The 18,335-nt window shown below is 31.3% G+C and overlaps 1 long non-coding RNA gene across 1 annotated transcript; it reads right to left on the reverse strand.

Annotated features, from left to right (window-relative positions):
* Positions 1-1,339: 1,339 nt before the first annotated feature.
* On the reverse strand, positions 1,340-16,885 carry LOC134719448 (uncharacterized). The gene is made up of 7 exons (XR_010107584.1): positions 16,787-16,885; positions 15,058-15,084; positions 11,290-11,316; positions 8,077-8,097; positions 6,245-6,265; positions 4,441-4,461; positions 1,340-1,360 (listed from the first exon to the last, which is right to left on the reverse strand). It is a non-coding gene; the product is annotated as an uncharacterized LOC134719448 (long non-coding RNA).
* Positions 16,886-18,335: the final 1,450 nt, after the last annotated feature.

The following is an 18,335-nucleotide window of genomic DNA, read 5'->3' on the forward strand; positions in this document are numbered from 1 at the left end:
TCTTTTGTCGTTGATGGTATTACTGGAAATTTGGGCATCTAACCGCATCGCCCTTTTGATTGACCAACGAATAATTTTGCTTATCAACTCAAATCATTCTCGATGAAAAATTATAGACAAGTGAATTTATGACTGGAGACAGAACAGATGATGCCCAAGGGTCAACAGGATTGTATTTAAATTAGGTAATTGCTAGTGACAAGGTACAGTTTCTGATTTCTTGTCGAAAACAAGTTAATGTTTGTATCAACTAAAAACAGATTGTCCACACATATTTGATAAAATTGAGAATGGAAATGGGGAATGTGTCAAAGAGACAACAACCCGACCAAAATAAAAAAACGCAACAGCAGAAGGTCACCAACAGGTCTTCAATGTAGCGAGAAATTCCCGCACCCGGAGGCGTCCTTCAGCTGGCCCCTAAACAAATATATACTAGTTCAGTGATAATGAACGCCATACTAATTTCCAAATTGTACACAAGAAACTAAAATTTAAATAATACAAGACTAACAAAGGCCAGAGGCTCCTGACTTGGATCTCTTGGACTTGAATCTTTTAAAATGAGTGTTTATTTAATATGTTGTCAATTAAACTAACACGGGGAAGGTCAATGAGACTTATTAGAAGACAAATATTGTTTTAAATACTTTTTGCAAACTCTCTGAAATTATTTGAAATAAACTTCTTTTATAGTTGTTTTTGTAACTATTTTAGACCCATTCATCAAAGGATATGTTCAATGACACTGTTGATAAAGCTTTAGTGGATAAAGCGGTGTTCCAATCTGAACTAATAGTAAAAGTAGTAAATAGTAGTGGAAAACTCTTGATATCGTTGAAATATCAAACATGGTAACAGCATAGTTCATACAGTACACGATGAGAAAAAAAAGACTCAACATTTATACTTTTATGGGTATTTGACTCTATGTTTAAATGATAGACCATATGCGTAAATTCTTGCAGAAGCGCTTTCATTGAAGAGAAACGCCATGCGTTAAATTATATCCCATTCATCAACTACACAATTAAGTACTATATTATAGGATGACCAAAACTAATTGGATTGGAACAGTTCTGGCAATTGCAGATTCAAGTCGACTCAATATACAGATTATTTATATAAGCATTTTGCACCTTTTTTGTACACCAAAATCCTCCTTACTTCCGGCCCAAAAATTGGTGCATGCACCAATTAACTTTCTTGTTTACATTATAAGATAATGTATGTTAAATAATTATTAAGATATCTTATAAAGTTTATAAGATTTTTTTTTCAAACCATTATCTTTACAATAAAAAGTGCAATATATAAATCTGTTAACAGTCAAACTCACCATTCCCCAAAGGAGGCGGATCTGGAAAAAAAAACAAAACTTATCATTATACTTTTCATTACACTCCTTAAATGTGTAATGAATAAGGTGTGTATAAAAATGCTATTGCATAATGTAATATAAAAAAAACATTTTGGTATGGTTATTAGGACCTACTTCAAAATGGTAAACCATTTTATAGAATAAATCCTGATTATACACCTATAATAGTATTACTATTTAGCAGGTAATATATGCCTCCTTCAATTTGATTAGTCGTTGCTCAACTTTTGATGAGACTTTAATCAAGATACTTTTGACAATATATATACTTATATTTGATTTTGTTTGTGATTTGCAGGTGTCGAAATTCCCGTTCTTTAGTCTTTCATGTATAATTGTTCAATTGGGCATCGAACCACATCACTCTATTGATTGTTCAACGAATAGGCCACTCAGACGCTTAGCTGTCGGGAATATATCAAGTCTACGCCTGACAGATTAGTTTGTTGATCTACTCAAATCAATCTCTATGAAAAGTTTTTGTCATACCACAAATTCAAGTTATTATATAATTCTTTTATAAGTCTTTTTTAGATAATCATTTGAAGTGACTCAGTGGTTATGTAAAACCACATACTTTGAACGGCAAAATTATTTCATTGATTGATATTACTTTAACTTAAGGATCTTGAATACTATGAATGACAAAACTATTTTATTCAATAACACTACTTTTTCTGTTTAGTCTGTTTTTCATGATATACATTTGACGTGAAACTGTACTTATGTATCCCGTCATACTTTGAACCACACCATTATTTTATTTATTATTATTACTTTTACTGTTAAGTCTGGTTTTTGGTATATCTACTTTACGTGAGTCTGTATTTATGTATGCCGACATACAACAAAATTATTTTTATGTCTACCTGTGCGAATTTCAAACGCGCTATTTTACACCAGTAATGAAAACCTTCTATCATTTATGGGTAGACTTTACATAGATACATTCAGCCGTATTTGACGTGAAACTGTTCTTATGTATCCCGTCATACTTTGAAACACACCATTATTTTATTTATTATTATTACTTTTACTGTTAAGTCTGTTTTTGTTATATCAACTTTACGTAAGTCTTCATTTATGTATGCCGTCATACGACAAAATTATTTTTATGTCTACCTGTGCGAATTTCAAACGCGCATTTTTAAACCAGTAATGAAACCTTCTATCATTATGGGTAGACTTTACATAGATAAATTCAGCCGTATAAGAAAAGCAAAATGAGAATGTTAAATTAATGTATGCCTTTTTGTGCTTCTTTGTTACATTTGTTGTTTATGTAGAGATATTAAGATGATAACACAATATTGACTGTTGTACCCCTATTTTTGACATTTTTACTCTTTGAGTATGTTTGTTTTGTTCATGCATCGTTGACAATTTAATGGAATTTGATGCGACTGTCATATAAGTGAGAGGTTTAGCTAGCTATAAAACCAGGTTCAATCCACCATTTTCTACATTAGAAAATGCCTGTACCAAGTCAGGAATATGACAGTTGTTACCCATTCGTTTGATGTGTTTGGACTTTTGATTTTGCCTTTTGATTTTTGATTTTCCTTTTTGAATTTTCCTCGGAGTTCGGTATTTTTGTGTTTTTACTTTTTATTATCGATGGCTGATTTGTTTTTTACATTATAATGAAGTAAAACGTATAAACTTGTCGTGGTAAATATATAAGTATGTTTAATGTTAGCTTTAGCAGTTTGTTGCCATCAAAAGTACTTGTTACCCCGGATGCCTATAGTATGCAAAAAGTAAAATCACAAAATGTCTGAAAGTCCCTAATCAAATGGCAAAATCAAAGGATAAAACACATCAAACGAATAGACAACAACTGTCATATTCCTTACTTGGTACAGGTATTTTCTAATGTAGAAAATGGTGGATTGAACCTGGTTTTATAGCGCTAAACCTCTCACTTCAAAACGTTTTCATCTACTTCCTATTTTGTATCCAGAATATATTTTCTACGGCTCGAACGATGTAAATACCAAGGATGACGCAATAACCCTAACGAAGACACAAAATGACCATATAAAGGAACAACACTGTAAACATATTTGCATTTGTATATATTTCATTAACTTAAAAGGTTTAAGTAGTTTTAGAATATTTTTTATAGTATATTTGGTTAACTGTCATCAGATTTTTAACAGCTCGATCAAGACAAGAGAATCTGTGACTTAATGCTTAACAGATGATGCCCAAGGATTATTGGGGTTGAATCTAAATCAGGCAATTCCTAGTGATTTTGGACAATAACTATTTTTTTTCGAAAAAATGTTAATGTTTGTATTTACTAAAAGCAGATTCCACAGATGTTGTTGGCAAATATTTTAACATGAGTGTTTATTTATTATGTTTTCAATCCAACTGACAGGGGGAATGTAATGGAGACTTATAAGAAGACAATTATGTTTTAAATACTTTTTTCAAACTCTCTGAAATTATTTGGACAAGTAATAAACTACTTGAAATGCGTTGTTTTCAAATTTTATCACAACATATCAGCAGAAAACCCTTCTAATACTTATGCCAGATAGTAATTATCCTCACATGACTTTGATGTGTATCGAGACCATTCTTCAAAAAATATTTGACTATACTTCAGTTTGGTCAACTAGAATGACACTGTTGATAAAATTCCAGTGAGGAAAGCGGTGTTCCAATTCCAAATAATTGTGGAAATGCATGTAATGAATAGTTGTGAAAAACATTTTATATCGTTAAAATTAAAAAAAATATTGTTCTTAAAATATCAAATATGGTGATGGTATATTGCATACAATACACGATGAGTAAACAAAGACAATGGCGTTGTAAGATTATTTGATCTATGAGTTTGTATGTCCCTCTGATATATTTCGCTCCTCTTTTATAAGATATATTATGTACTTTATAAGGTATCTTATATGCTTTATAAGACATCTTATGTACTTTATAAGACATCTGATATACTTTGTAAGATATCTTCTAAAGTTTATCAGATTTTTTTTCAAACCATTATCTTTAAAATAAAAAGTGCAAGAAAATATGTTAACATTCAAACTTACCGTTCGAAACAAACCATGACCCTAAAAAAAAGGAAAACATAACACTATACTTTTTATTACATTATTAAAATGTGTAATGAAAATGGTATGTATACACATGCTATTGCATAATATAATCTAGAAACATTTATATGTATGATTATTAAAACTTACTTCAAAATGAAAAAAAAACTGTGTTAAATTTATCCTGATTATACATCTATAATATAATTAAAATCTAGCATGTAATATATGCGTAAAACCTCATTCAATTTGTTTAGTCCTTGCTTTATTTTCAATGAGACTTTAATCAAGATACCGTTTACAATACATACTCATATTTGATTTGTTTTTGGTGATATGTAAGTGTCTAAATTCCTGTTCTTTGGTTGTTGATGTATAATTGTGCAATTGGACATCTAAGCACATCTTCCTATTGATTGTCCACCGAATAGGCCACTCAGACGCTTAGCTGCCGGGAATATATCGAATATATTGTCAAATCTACGCCGGACAGATTAGTTTGTTTATCTACTCAAATCATTCTCTATGAAAAGTTATTATCATACGACAAATTCAAGTAATTATCGATGGTCGGTTTTCTTTTTACATCACAATGAAGGAAAACGTATAAACTTGTCGTGGTAAATATTTTAGTATGTTTAATGTTAGCTTTAGCAATTGGCTGCAATCAAATGTACTTGTTATCCCAGATGTCAAGTATGCAACGTTCAAAACGTTTTCAATTACTTCCTATTTTGTATCCAGTATATATTTTCTACGGCTCGAACGATGTATATACAAAGGAAGACGCAATAACCCCAACGGAGACAAAAAATGACCATATAAAGGAACAACACTGAACATATTTGTATGTGTATTTATTTCATTAACTTAAAGTGTCTTAGTAGTTTTAGGATATTTTTTATGGAATATTTGATTAACTGTCATCAGGTTTTTGTCAGCTCGATAAAAACAAGAGATTTTGTGACTTAATGCTTAACAGATCATCCCCAAGAGTGATTCGGGTTTGTATCTTAATTAGGCCATTGCTAGTTATCATGTATTATTTCTCACTAGTATAACTCATTTCTTTTCGAAAAATGTTAATGTGTGTATTTCCTAAAAAAAGATCCCACAGATGATGTCGGCAAATATTTTAACGTGAGTGTTTATTCATTACGTTTTCAATCAAACTGACATGGGGAATGTAATGGAGACTTATAAGAAGACAATAATGTTTTAAATACTTTTTTCAAACTCTCTGAAATTATTTGGACAATTAACTACTTGAAAGGCGTTGATTTCAAATTTTATCAAAACACATCAGCAGAAAACACTTATGCTTCCGCCAGATAGTAATTATCCTGCCATGACTTTGATGTGTATAGAGACCATTCTTCAAAATATATTTAAATATACTTCAGTTTTGTCAACTAAATGACGCTGTTGATAAAATTCCAGTTGGAAAAGTGTTGTTCAATTCCAAATAATTTTGGAAATGCATGTGATGAATAGTTGTGAAAAACATTTGTATCGTTAAAATTAAAAAAATATTGTTCTTAAAATATCACATATGGTAATGGTATATTGCAAATAATACACGATGAGTAAACAAAGACAATGGCGTTGTAAGATTATTTGATCTATGAGTTTGTATGCCCCTCTGGTATCTTTCGCCACTCTTTTATAAGATATATTATGTACTGTATAAGGTATCTTATATACTTTATAAGATATCTTCTAAAGTTTATCGGATATTTTTTAAACCATTATCTTTCACATAAAAAGTGCAAGATATAAATATGTTAACATTCAAACTTACTGTTCGAAAGATACAATAACCCTAAAAAAAAGGAAAACATAACATTATACTTTTTATTACATTATTGAAATGTGTAATGAAAAAGGTATGTATACACATGCTATTGCATAATATAATTTAGAAACATTTATATGTATGATTATTAAAACTTACTTCAAATGAAAAAAAACCTGTGTTAAATCTATCCTGATTATACATCTATAATATAATTAAAATCTAGCATGTAATATATGCGTAAAACCTCCTTCAATTTGCTTAGTCGTTGCTCTATTTTTAATGAGACTTTAATCAAGATACCGTTTACAATACATACTCATATTTGATTTTTTTTTTTTGGTGATATGTAAGTGTCTAAATTCCTGTTCTTTGGTTGTTGATGTATAATTGTGCAATTGGACATCTAACCACATCTCCCTATTGATTGTCCACCGAATAGGCCACTCAGACGCTTAGCTGCCGGGAATATTTCGAATATATTGTCAAATCTACGCCGGACAGATTAGTTTGTTTATCTACTCAAATCATTCTCTATGAAAAATTATTATCATACGACAAACTCAAGTAATTGTCGATGGTCGATTTTCTTTTTACATCACAATGAAGGAAAACGTATAAACTGGTCGTGGTAAATATTTATATATGTTTAATGTTAGCTTTAGCAATTCGCTGCCATCAAATGTACTTGTTATCCTAGATGTCAAGTATGCAACGTTCAAAACGTTTTCAACTACTTCCTATTTTGTATCCAGAATATATTTTCTACGGCTCGAACGATGTATATACCAAGGAAGACGCAATAACCCCAACGGAGACAAAAAAAATACCATATAAAGGAACAACACTGTGAACAATTTTTTTTATATTTCATTAACTTAAAGTGTCTTAGTAGTTTTAGGATATTTTTTATGGAATATTTGATTAACTGTCATCAGGTTTTTATCAGCTTGATAAAAACAAGAGATGTTGTGACTTAATGCTTAACATATCATCCCCAAGAGTGAATCGGGTTTGTATCTAAATTAGGCCATTGCTAGTTATTATGTATTATTTTTCACTAGTATTGCTTATTTCTTTTCGAAAAATGTTAATGTTTGTATTTACTAAAAGCAGATTCCACAGATGTTGTTGGCAAATATTTTAACATGAGTGTTTATTTATTATGTTTTCAATCAGACTGACCGCGGGAATGTAATGGAGACTTATAAGAAGACAATAATGTTTTAAATACTTTTTTTTCAAACTCTCTGAATTTATTTAAACAAGTAATAAACTACTTGAAAGGCGTTGTTTTCAAATTTGATCACAACATATCAGCAGAAAACCTTTCTTATGCTTCTGCCAGATAGTAATTATCCTGCCATAATTTTGATGTGTATAGAGACCATTCTGCAAAATATATTTGAATATACTTCAGTTTTGTCAACTAGAATGACGCTGTTGATAAAATTCCAGTTGGAAAAGAGTTGTTCCAATTCCAAATAATTGTGGAAATGCATGTAATGAATAGTTGTGAAAAACATTTTATATCATTAAAATTTAAAAAATATTGTTCTTAAAATATCAAATATGGTAATGGTATATTGCATACAATACACGATGAGTAAACAAAGATAATGGCGTTGTAAGATTATTTGATCTATGAGTTTGTATGTCCCTCTGGTATCTTTCGCCACTCTTTTATCAGATATACTATGTACTTTATAAGGTATCTTATATACTTTATGAGATATCTTATATACTTTGTAAGATATCTTCTAAAGTATTTTTTTTTTCAAACCATTATCTTTACAATAAAAAGTGCAAGATATTAATCTGTTAACATTCAAACTTACCATTTGGAACCAAACTTGGGTCTGCAAAATAAGGAAAACATAACATTATACTTTTTATTACATTATTTTAATGTGTAATGAAAAAGGATGTTTACACATGCTATTGCATTATATAATGTAAAAACATTTATATGTATGATTATTAAAACTTGCTTCAGAATGAAAAACAAACTGTGTTAAATTAATCCTGATTACACACCTATAATATATTTAAATCTAGCAGGTAATGTATTCGTAAAATCTCCTTCAATTTGCTTAGTCATTGCTCGATTTTTTAATGAGACTTTAATCATGATACCGTTTACAATAAATACTCATATCTATTTTTTTTTTTGTGATTTGTAAGTGTCGAAATTCCCGTTCTTTAGTCTTTCATGTATAATTGTTCAATTGGGCATCGAACGACATCTCTCTATTGATTGTTCAACGAAAAGGCCACTTAGACGCTTAGCTGTCGGAAATGTATCAAATCTACGCCAGACAGATTAGTTTGTTGATCTACTCAAATCAATCTCTATGAAAAGTTTTTGTCATACGACAAATTCAAGTTATTATCAATGGTCGATTTTGTTTACGTCACAATGCAGTAAAGCGTATTAACTTTTCGAGAAAAATATTTAAGTATGTTTAATATTAGCTTGATCAGTTTGCTGCCAACAAAAGTACTTTTTTCACAAGAAGTGTAGTATGCAACGTTCAAAACGTTTTCAACTACTTCCTATTTTGTATCCAGAATAATTTTTTTACGGCTCGTACGATGTAAATACCAAGGAAGACGAAATAACCCTAACGGAGACACAAAATGACCATATAAAGGAACAACACTGTAAACATATTTGTGTTTGTATATATTTCATTAACTTAAAATATTTAGTAGTTTTAGGATACTTTCTATGGTATATTTGGTTAACTGTCATCAATTTTTTATCAGCTCGTTAAAAACAAGAGAATTTTTTTTTGTTTGTATTAACTAAAAACAGATTCACGCTGATTTGGCGGAAAATATTTTAAATCTTTTATAAAATTAAAGTATACAATTGCATAACATAAAAGAGACACACATTATCAAGTATGGTTGTTTAAACTTACGTCAAAACAATAAGCATACTGTGTAAATTTTAATCCTAATTGTACACCTACCAAAATATTAGAACCTTGCAGATTACAAATGTCTAAAACCTCCCTAGATTTTCCTTTTCGTTGTTTGATATTTCATTAGAACAACTTCGATAAAGATACTGTTCAACGATATACGATATACGGTACTTTTTTTGTGCACCAGATGCACATTTCGACAATCAGTGTCTCTTTAATGATGCTTGAGACCAAAATATTTGAAAATCCAAAGCTTATTAAATGGATGAAGAGCTATAAATAAAAAAGGACAAACAAGTATAGCCATAGCCGAGCATGGCATCAAAGCTTAACATGAGGGAGATACATTCCTTCATTTCAAAAAATTTCAAAAATTGCGTAAAAGCAAATTTTTATAATACAAAATCCGTATTTGCATTCCAAAACCTAATTACTGGCTACTGGGATGGTGATACCCTCGGGGACTATCAGTCCACAAGCAGAGGCATCAACCCAGTGGCAGTATTAAAATAAACGGTACAATTTTTCGGCACCATATGTGCAGTTAGACAATCAATTTGATAGCGTCTTTATTATAGCGAATGAGTTATTAAATTAATATTTCATATTGATTTAAGCTGAACAACTCTACATAAAATATTATCGTGTGTTTACAAAATTTCTAAAGTGTGTAATCTCTACTTTTGTCGCAAAACATCACCTAAACATGATTTAAATGTTCACTGTATATTATTTTCTGTAAATTAAATGACGTTTTATGATCAGTATTTACATAGTATGTTCAGTTTTTGTCGATCTAGTCTTTTGATATGTGTATAGACACTGGTGAATATCATTATTTCTAAGCTGGCACCTGAGTTATTGAAGAGTTTCTATACCAAAGCTCGTAGCATGCAGGTATATTGACTTACTTCACAAATGTTTAAAAAGAAGAGAACGCGCGCAGGTGCATTTGACAATCAGATTGAATAGCATATAAAATAAGAAAGTGATTTAATTTTAAATATACAAATATTTCGACAGAAGGTACAAATATAAGACATTAACTCTCATGTGTATTGTTGCAAAAAGATCTTTACAGAGGAAACGTCTCTTTTTTTTTGGCAAGCCGTTTTACTATTGATTTGAACTTGGAGATATCTACTGTATAAGATGTATTCTATAGATTGTGTTGATTATTTATATAAATGAGGGTCGGTCGAAATCAAAACTTTACGACATAAGAGATGATATCAGCTTCTAAATTGTGAATTTTCCATTTGTATGTAGCAACATTCCAGCAGCGCCTGCATACGGAGTATATATCTCCTAATTGATACAATATTCCAGGGCTTGTATTTCCTATCATGATTTCCTTGATAGACGGTTGCTGCTCACAAGGAAGCTATTAATCCAAGAGTTCCAAATGGAGAAGTTGAAATCATCCCTTCGTAAATTTTACGGACACCATCACCGGTTGGTTGACAGTTATGGAATATCCGTTTCACAGATAATATCGGATAAGCTCCTTATGTCGTAGCTACAATCCCGTTCCCTTTTCACGTATGTGACCTACCTAAGTGTCTATTTACCGGGTTTGTAATAATATGGGCATCATGACGGATGCCACACATGGAGCAGGATCTGCTTAACCTTCTGGAACACCTGAGATCATCCCCATTTTTTGGTGGGGTTCGTGTTGCTTAGTATTTAGTTCGTTATGTTGTCTCTTGCGTACTATTATTTGTCTGTTTGTCTTTTTCGTTTTTGCCCATGGCCCTGTAAGTTTATTTTCGATCTATGAGTTTGACAATTCCTCAAGTATCTTTCGCCCCTATTTTATACTAAGTGAGTATGCATCTTACAATAGAGAATAGTAAATCGACTGCTATCTGACATTACAAATTCACCAATTTCGTAACCCTCATTCATATTCATTTTCTTAATTTGAATGACAAATTTTAAAACCTTTTGGAATCGTTGTTCGTGTCTAAAGATACACAGGCATATTTTAGTATAAACATCATGAACATTGCAGACTTTGAATATAAATGAACACAAGGAACAACAGTTAAAACATATACAAGATCACTACTAATCCATTAATGATATCACTCAGTAAACAAAAAACTTACATACCTATATAACTACACCCGCCTGAAAAGTCTGAAAAGAGAAAAAAATATTTTTACTTCTTTATTTCCGTCATATTTGTTTTGATAATAATTGATCTACGGATATTTACACGGAAAATTCCATCATACAATGTCAGGTAGATTTGGCAATAGAAGTATTACAAAATATTATGAAACATCAAGGGAAATTCACAAACAATAAAAAAACAACCGTCATATTCCTGACTTGGTACAGGCATGTTACAAGGAAGAGTTAAACCTAAACCTTATTAGCAAACTAAACATCCAACTATTATAACAGTTGTATAGACAAAATTAGGATTAACAACACAAACATACATAAAGACATAATCTTTCAATCAGTTAAGGTCTGGAGCTTGTATGCCAGTAACTGCTAGAAGTCATTGGTAATTATGTGTTATTGTCATTTTGCTTAGTTCCTTTTGTTACCTATAATGACATTGGACTCTGACTTTATAACTAAGTTTTACTGTGTTTATTGCTGTGTGTTTCGCAATTATTCATTGGCTAGAGGTATAGGGGGAGGGTTGAGATCTCACAAAACATGTTTTACCCCGCCTCATTTTTGCGCCTGTCCCAAGTTCAAAGCCTCTGGCCTTTGTTAGTCTGGTATAGTTTTCAAATCTTAGCTAATTTATATGTTTTGGAGTTTAGGATAACGCCTATCTTTACTAAACTAGAACATATCTTAATTAAGGGGCCAGCTGAGACCCACTTCCGGTGCGGGAATTTCTTGCTGCGTTGAAGACCCATTGGTGGCCTTCGGCTGTTTTCTGTTCGTTAGTCGGGTTGTTTTCTCTTTGACATATGCCCCTTTTCCATTCTCAATTGTATTGGTTTTATTTGACAATAATTGGGGTACAAAATCTTAACTATATTTGAACACACAACACAACTGACTTAAATTCAAACCAACATACAAATAAATCTGACAAAAACCGAGATCAAAATCCCACCTTCATTCAAAAGAAAATGCTACATTTCAGATTATTTAAAAATGTAAGCAAAAGCATTTTCTTAACTTCTACGGCGGATATGTACAACGCACCGTTTATAACGGATAACACTATTGCCCATTTCCCCCCAAACAAACTGTTGCCGGGGGCATCGCTGCAAATCAATCTTTTATCTTCCTGTGAAATTTAAATCGGCGAAGATTATGCGTATGGAAAAATAAGATCCATATGTATTTACACCCAAAAATGCTATTTAACTTAAAAGATGTTATAACAAATACCCAAAGCTATTCTGCTTAAAATATAGATAATATTGCATTTTGTTTTATTAAACGTTGTGATAATAGTAGACTTTAAAATGTGGTGATCCTGAATTACTATTCTGACTGTTTCTATATCATTATATTCAGTTTTTTTTAGGGGTTAATTGATCGACCCATAATTATTAAACGTCAAGGGTAATTAAACAAGAGGGACTTCAAAAAAACCTAACAAAGCTAGAGTATTCGGGGAAGGTAAAGATCTCACAAAACATGCTTAACCCCGCCGTATGTTTCGCTTCGTCTAAGTCCAGAGCCTCTGGCCTTTGTTAGCCTTGTATATTTTTTTTTAATTTTAATTCATTTATATTCGTCGGGGTTTAATGTGAAGTCCGTTTTAACTGAACTAATATACATTTTGTTTGGGAGCAAGATGAAGCCCGCCTTCGGGTGGGGGATTTTCTCGCTTTGTTGAAGGCCCATTGGTGGTCTTTCTTTTTTTTCTTTCTGACCTTTGGTCGGGTTATTGTCTCAGTGACACATTTTCCGTTTCCATTCTCAATAGTATCTGTATTATATTTCTAATGTAGAATAATAAAGACAGTGGTATTTTAATTTTTTTTTAATTGAAAATCAAGCTTGTTGTTTTTACAATATGTATAAGTAAATACTACAGGTAAGAGACACGACAGGTTTGAATTGCTCTTAGAGCTATCCAGATATATAAATGATGAATATATATGAACAGACCGAGCAGGTTTATGAGCACCGTAAGTTTTATTTTTAGGAAAACATACCTTTGAACATTATCATTTACGTTAAATGACTTTTTTACTTTACGTGATATTGACATACTTTCATTAATTTCCAACCTGCTGCTTTCAAATCAATGTTTGACTTTTGATAAGTAAGCAATGGTACAACTCAAAATAATGTTATCTCATTTTCTCAAATTTAATTCTTACCTTGTTTATGAATCAAATGATCATCAATGTCGTAAAGTGAATGACAAGCACCACACATTATTCTGTCGTCATATGTGTATAACAGTTAAAAGTTATCAAACATGTTAATGCAAGGACTATCCAATTTTATTTTTTAGATAAAACAGTAATTCCAGATTGTCTCTGAACATGCTGAAGACAGTATGCTTGTTATGGTCCCATTCCCTATATATGTCACACATAAACAAAAATAAACCTTTGCTTTTCCGTACAATTTTACAACAATTTGTTGTCCAATGATATTATGATTAAGGAGACAAAAAAATCAGATAATGAAGGGTAACAATATATATATTACCTTATATATACGCTTATGTTTTGTATCTCAAAGCATTTTGATTTGATGTTCGTGATCTTTCTAGGTACTGAATAACTATGCTGAATGTATTGAGAAATATCATTATATCAATATACCATGTATACTGCTAACTGTCAGAGGCTTACAGGTATAAGTGAAATAGTGAGCGTGTTTTTCAAATCAATTCAAATAATTGGCAATCCAATTGAACTGTACGTGTAATAACATAATATATCAATAGTTATCAATATGATCAAAAATCTGTTGTTTACTAACAGTGTACATATTAAATGTTTCCGGTTAAACGTATTTTAGTGTGAACTACTCAAGAGGTACACATTAGGTCGATGGCGTTACTGAAGTATGGTCCCCGATGTTTTCACCAGCCCAAAAGTAACGCTATTGTGTTTACATGACATATCATTGGTATACTCATTTTCAGTAAACTAAACTAACTGTTATAAATATTGAATTACATATGGTATATTTTGTGAGTTTGAATAGTTTTGTTTGGGAGGGGATTAATTTTCTTCTTTTTAACTTAAGTTTTCTGTTGATACATTAATCAAGAAACTAAGCACCAATTTCCTCCGGATGAATTTACCTTAGATAAAAATGTCTATGTCTTCGGTCCCTTTTGTTCAGATACCTCTTAACGGGTTTGGTTATACGCATCCTTGTCTTCCGAAGTTTTGTATTTACAAACATTAATAAAATAATCAATTTAATTAGTTTGTTATAGTTTGTTTTTTAACTTATTTCAGGAACCTTGACTGTTTTATGGCTATTAGTTTGACTATGACTGCGTAAGCCATAAAAATATACGATTGTTTTAGAGAAGTCGAAACTTTAGTACCCACCATAGGATACGTTTATTTGCAAGCATAAAAAGAGTAAGATGACACTAATTTGCTGAGTGATCGGATCTGTCCTTAACGCTTATATCAATCTACCTATTACATTGTACTATTGCTCGTGCAACATATACCCTACACAATTATACAGTATGTCATGCACTGGAATACATTCAAGAACTTAATTTTTTCATGATTTGTTTTGTATGATTGATAATAATGGTTGGGTAACATAGATAAATCGATGGAATATTAATAAATGGATAGATCGATGGGTAATGAATGTATTGATAAATAAATGAATGTGTGTATTGGTGTGAGTGTGTAGGTGTGTGTGTGTGTGCGTGTCATATACAACTACAAACGATCAAAATCTCACATTCATCATCGTCTTCACTGAACATTGCTGAAAAAGAAAGATGACTGCATTTTTATACTGTTTTATTACATGTTTGTGTTGAGGTTTAGTGATTTAAATTTCAGATTATTTAAAAATATCGAATTCACTATGTACAACGTATCGTTTTTAACGCAATTTATCATTGCCCATTTTCCCTTGCCTCCGGAGGCAAATCAATACTTGATCAATCTTTTATATTCCTATGGAATTTTAATCGGCGGAAAATGGCTAATGCACAAATAAAGATCCACATATATTTATTTTGTTTACAACCACGTCAATCGTCTGTTTTGTAAAAATGTCTATTCAACTTAAAACATGTTGTAACATATATCTCAAGCTCCATACTATAAGTAAACACACGTATGCAAGATGCAAAAAATCTTCATGTATGCACCTTTAATTACACATTGCAGCGTGTATATATAATAGTATATTACAACTTAGCCTTATAACGAGTATCTATATACATGCAAGTTCACCTTTCAAATAAGTTCCTTGTTGGATCTTGAAAATATTAGTGTAGCTGTATATCCATGAATTATGAGTTATGATATAGATTTAATGCAGTTATATAAGCAAAGGTCATAAAAACAATATTGTATATAAAGGCAACAGTAATATACCGCTGTTCAAAACTCATAAATCCATGGACAAAAAACAAAATCGGGGAAACAAACCAAAACCGAGCGAAACGCATTAAATATAAGAGGAGAACAACGACACAACACCAACACGCAACACACACAGAAACGGACCAAGCATCAGACAAAACACCACGAGAATAACAAATATAACATGAAAACCAAATACATGAATTTGGGATAGACAAGTACCGTGCCACGTCTTATCTCAATATCTCAAAAATAAGAGAAAACACAAACGACTCAACGTTAAAATGCAACACACAGAGAAACGAACAATAATATAACAATGACCATCTTCCTGACTTGGTACAGGACACTTTTAAAGGGGAATAAAAGTAGTGGGTTGAACCTGGTTTTATGGCATGCCAAACCTCGCACTTTAATGGCAAAGTTAAATATAACATTGAAATGACAACTTAATATTACAGCATTACAATACAAATAGATAGGAGAACATATTAGACAAAGAAAAACATGATTAATAGATAACAAAAAGCATCAGGTTTAAAATTCAATACGCCAAAAACGCGCCTTGTCCACACTAGACTCACCAGTGACGCACAGATATAACAGATCGAAAGTGAAAAAAGTACAAAGTTGTACAGCACAGAAGATCAAAAGTTGAAAAGGTTTCGCCAAATACGGCATTGTGTTTATGCCCGGGATAAGAACATTCTTATTATATAGAACAATTCATGCTATTGCAAACAGAATATAAGTATATGTCATTCTGTCTTACATATTTATATAATACGGGATACTGGAATCTGACAAAACAGTAAGCGGGATCCGGGATCAGAACCCCCCAATGAGGCCCCAACTAAAGAAATTTGCTATCAGATATCCTACTGATCGAGTTAGTTCAACTAAATAGATATCACCTCAGAAATAAAAACAAAATAAAAACATGTGTGTTATTAGTTTGCCCTCCAACTTTAAAAGTCAAATTGCAAAAAAGACAACATCAAACTTTTAGTTTTATAATTAAATTAATAAATTGCACAAATATTGATATCAGTGTTTCTTATCTGTAGCACTAATCATTTCGTATGCATAACTACCTTTTCGTTTACTCATTTTTCTTTTCCGTTGTTGCCGATCTGATCTATAAAGACGAAAAGTAAGTTATATAAATGCACCTTTCTTCATCTTGCTGGTCAATATCGAAAGTTAAATATATTGGAGTTCCCCTGGTTTCTATAAATAAATGGAACGACTAAATTCCAGCATAACATATTTTAAAGATATTAGATAAACATCACAACGGGACCTTAATGTCTTCAACTGTTTGTTTTTGATTTTGTAATTTTATAACATCTCCTTTGCAGTTCGGTATTTTTGTTACATTTCATTATGATAAGGCGTTTGTTTTACACAGTATATATACATGCATTTTGTCAAAACTGAATTATATACAATTACTGTGTTATGAGGTTTAATTGTCGCTTGCAGTGCGTTTAACTGATGTCAAAGACTGAAACGAATATTATTTTTTTAGTCAATCTATGTATTGCCACATGTATATAAAAATTGTCTGATTCAAAAGTATACTGATTGTTCTAAAACCGGATTAAATTTAAAGTCACATGTATGGTGTACCTGTACAGATGGTACGGTAGTGTTTCCTTGCCCATAAAGGGTAATGATACCCATTTTAGAATTTTCACCACTTTCTAACACTGCAAAAAATTCTACATTCACAGTTAACTGAAGTACTTTCATTTACTATCCAGGAATGAATTTGAATAAGTATCATGACCGTTTACTTATTTTGCTATTTTCAAAAACCTAAGGCCACAAGTGTTTTTACGTCTTTTATGGTGCAGTGAATACAAATTTTAAAAAAATTCTCAGAAATTAATTTTCTTCTGTATGTAAAATTATTTCATAGTTTTCTACACCTTATTCATCCCTCAGTTTGGGAAAGTATGTCCAGTTGATACTGTATTTTTTGTCAAATCACACTGTTCAGATACATTGACCTAAGTAGGGTACACAAAAGAGCAACCCAAAATTCGGAATTGAAATACTACCGTGCCACCTACACAGTCATACTAAAAATAAAACATGTAGACTCAACTTGTTTTTCCATTAACAATAATAAATGTACGGTATCGAAGACACATTTTGTACTGAACATTCAAGAAATATTTGCCAGCAAGCAACTAATAATCAATCAAGCGAAATTGAGTTACATGGACAAAACTACATCTTTTTATCTTCATTTTCCGATCTTCATTTAAATTTCGGGAACATAAATAACAAATGCAGACATAATAATAAAAGGGTCGTTCGCTCTCGGTTTTTTTTTTTTTTTAAATTTGGAATCTCACTGGAATGACTCAAATACTAAAGTAAATAACACTAGCAGTGTCGATGATTTTGTTTTTTGAAAAGTGAAAGTACGATTATGATACCAAATTCCAAGGAAAATTCAAACGGACAGACCTTAAAGGATGCCAACAAAATAATTGGTTTTAAAAAATGGTTTATTAAAAATTTCAAGACTTTACAATTGGTAATTGATGCTTCCCCGCTAAACATGCTGCTTTCATTAAGATCGGTGTAGGAATAATGCAACCGGAAAGGTTGTTGACTAGAACCAGTGTA

The sequence above is a fragment of the Mytilus trossulus genome, chromosome 5 (assembly GCF_036588685.1).
Source record: "Mytilus trossulus isolate FHL-02 chromosome 5, PNRI_Mtr1.1.1.hap1, whole genome shotgun sequence".
Taxonomy (NCBI): Eukaryota; Metazoa; Mollusca; class Bivalvia; order Mytilida; family Mytilidae; genus Mytilus; species Mytilus trossulus.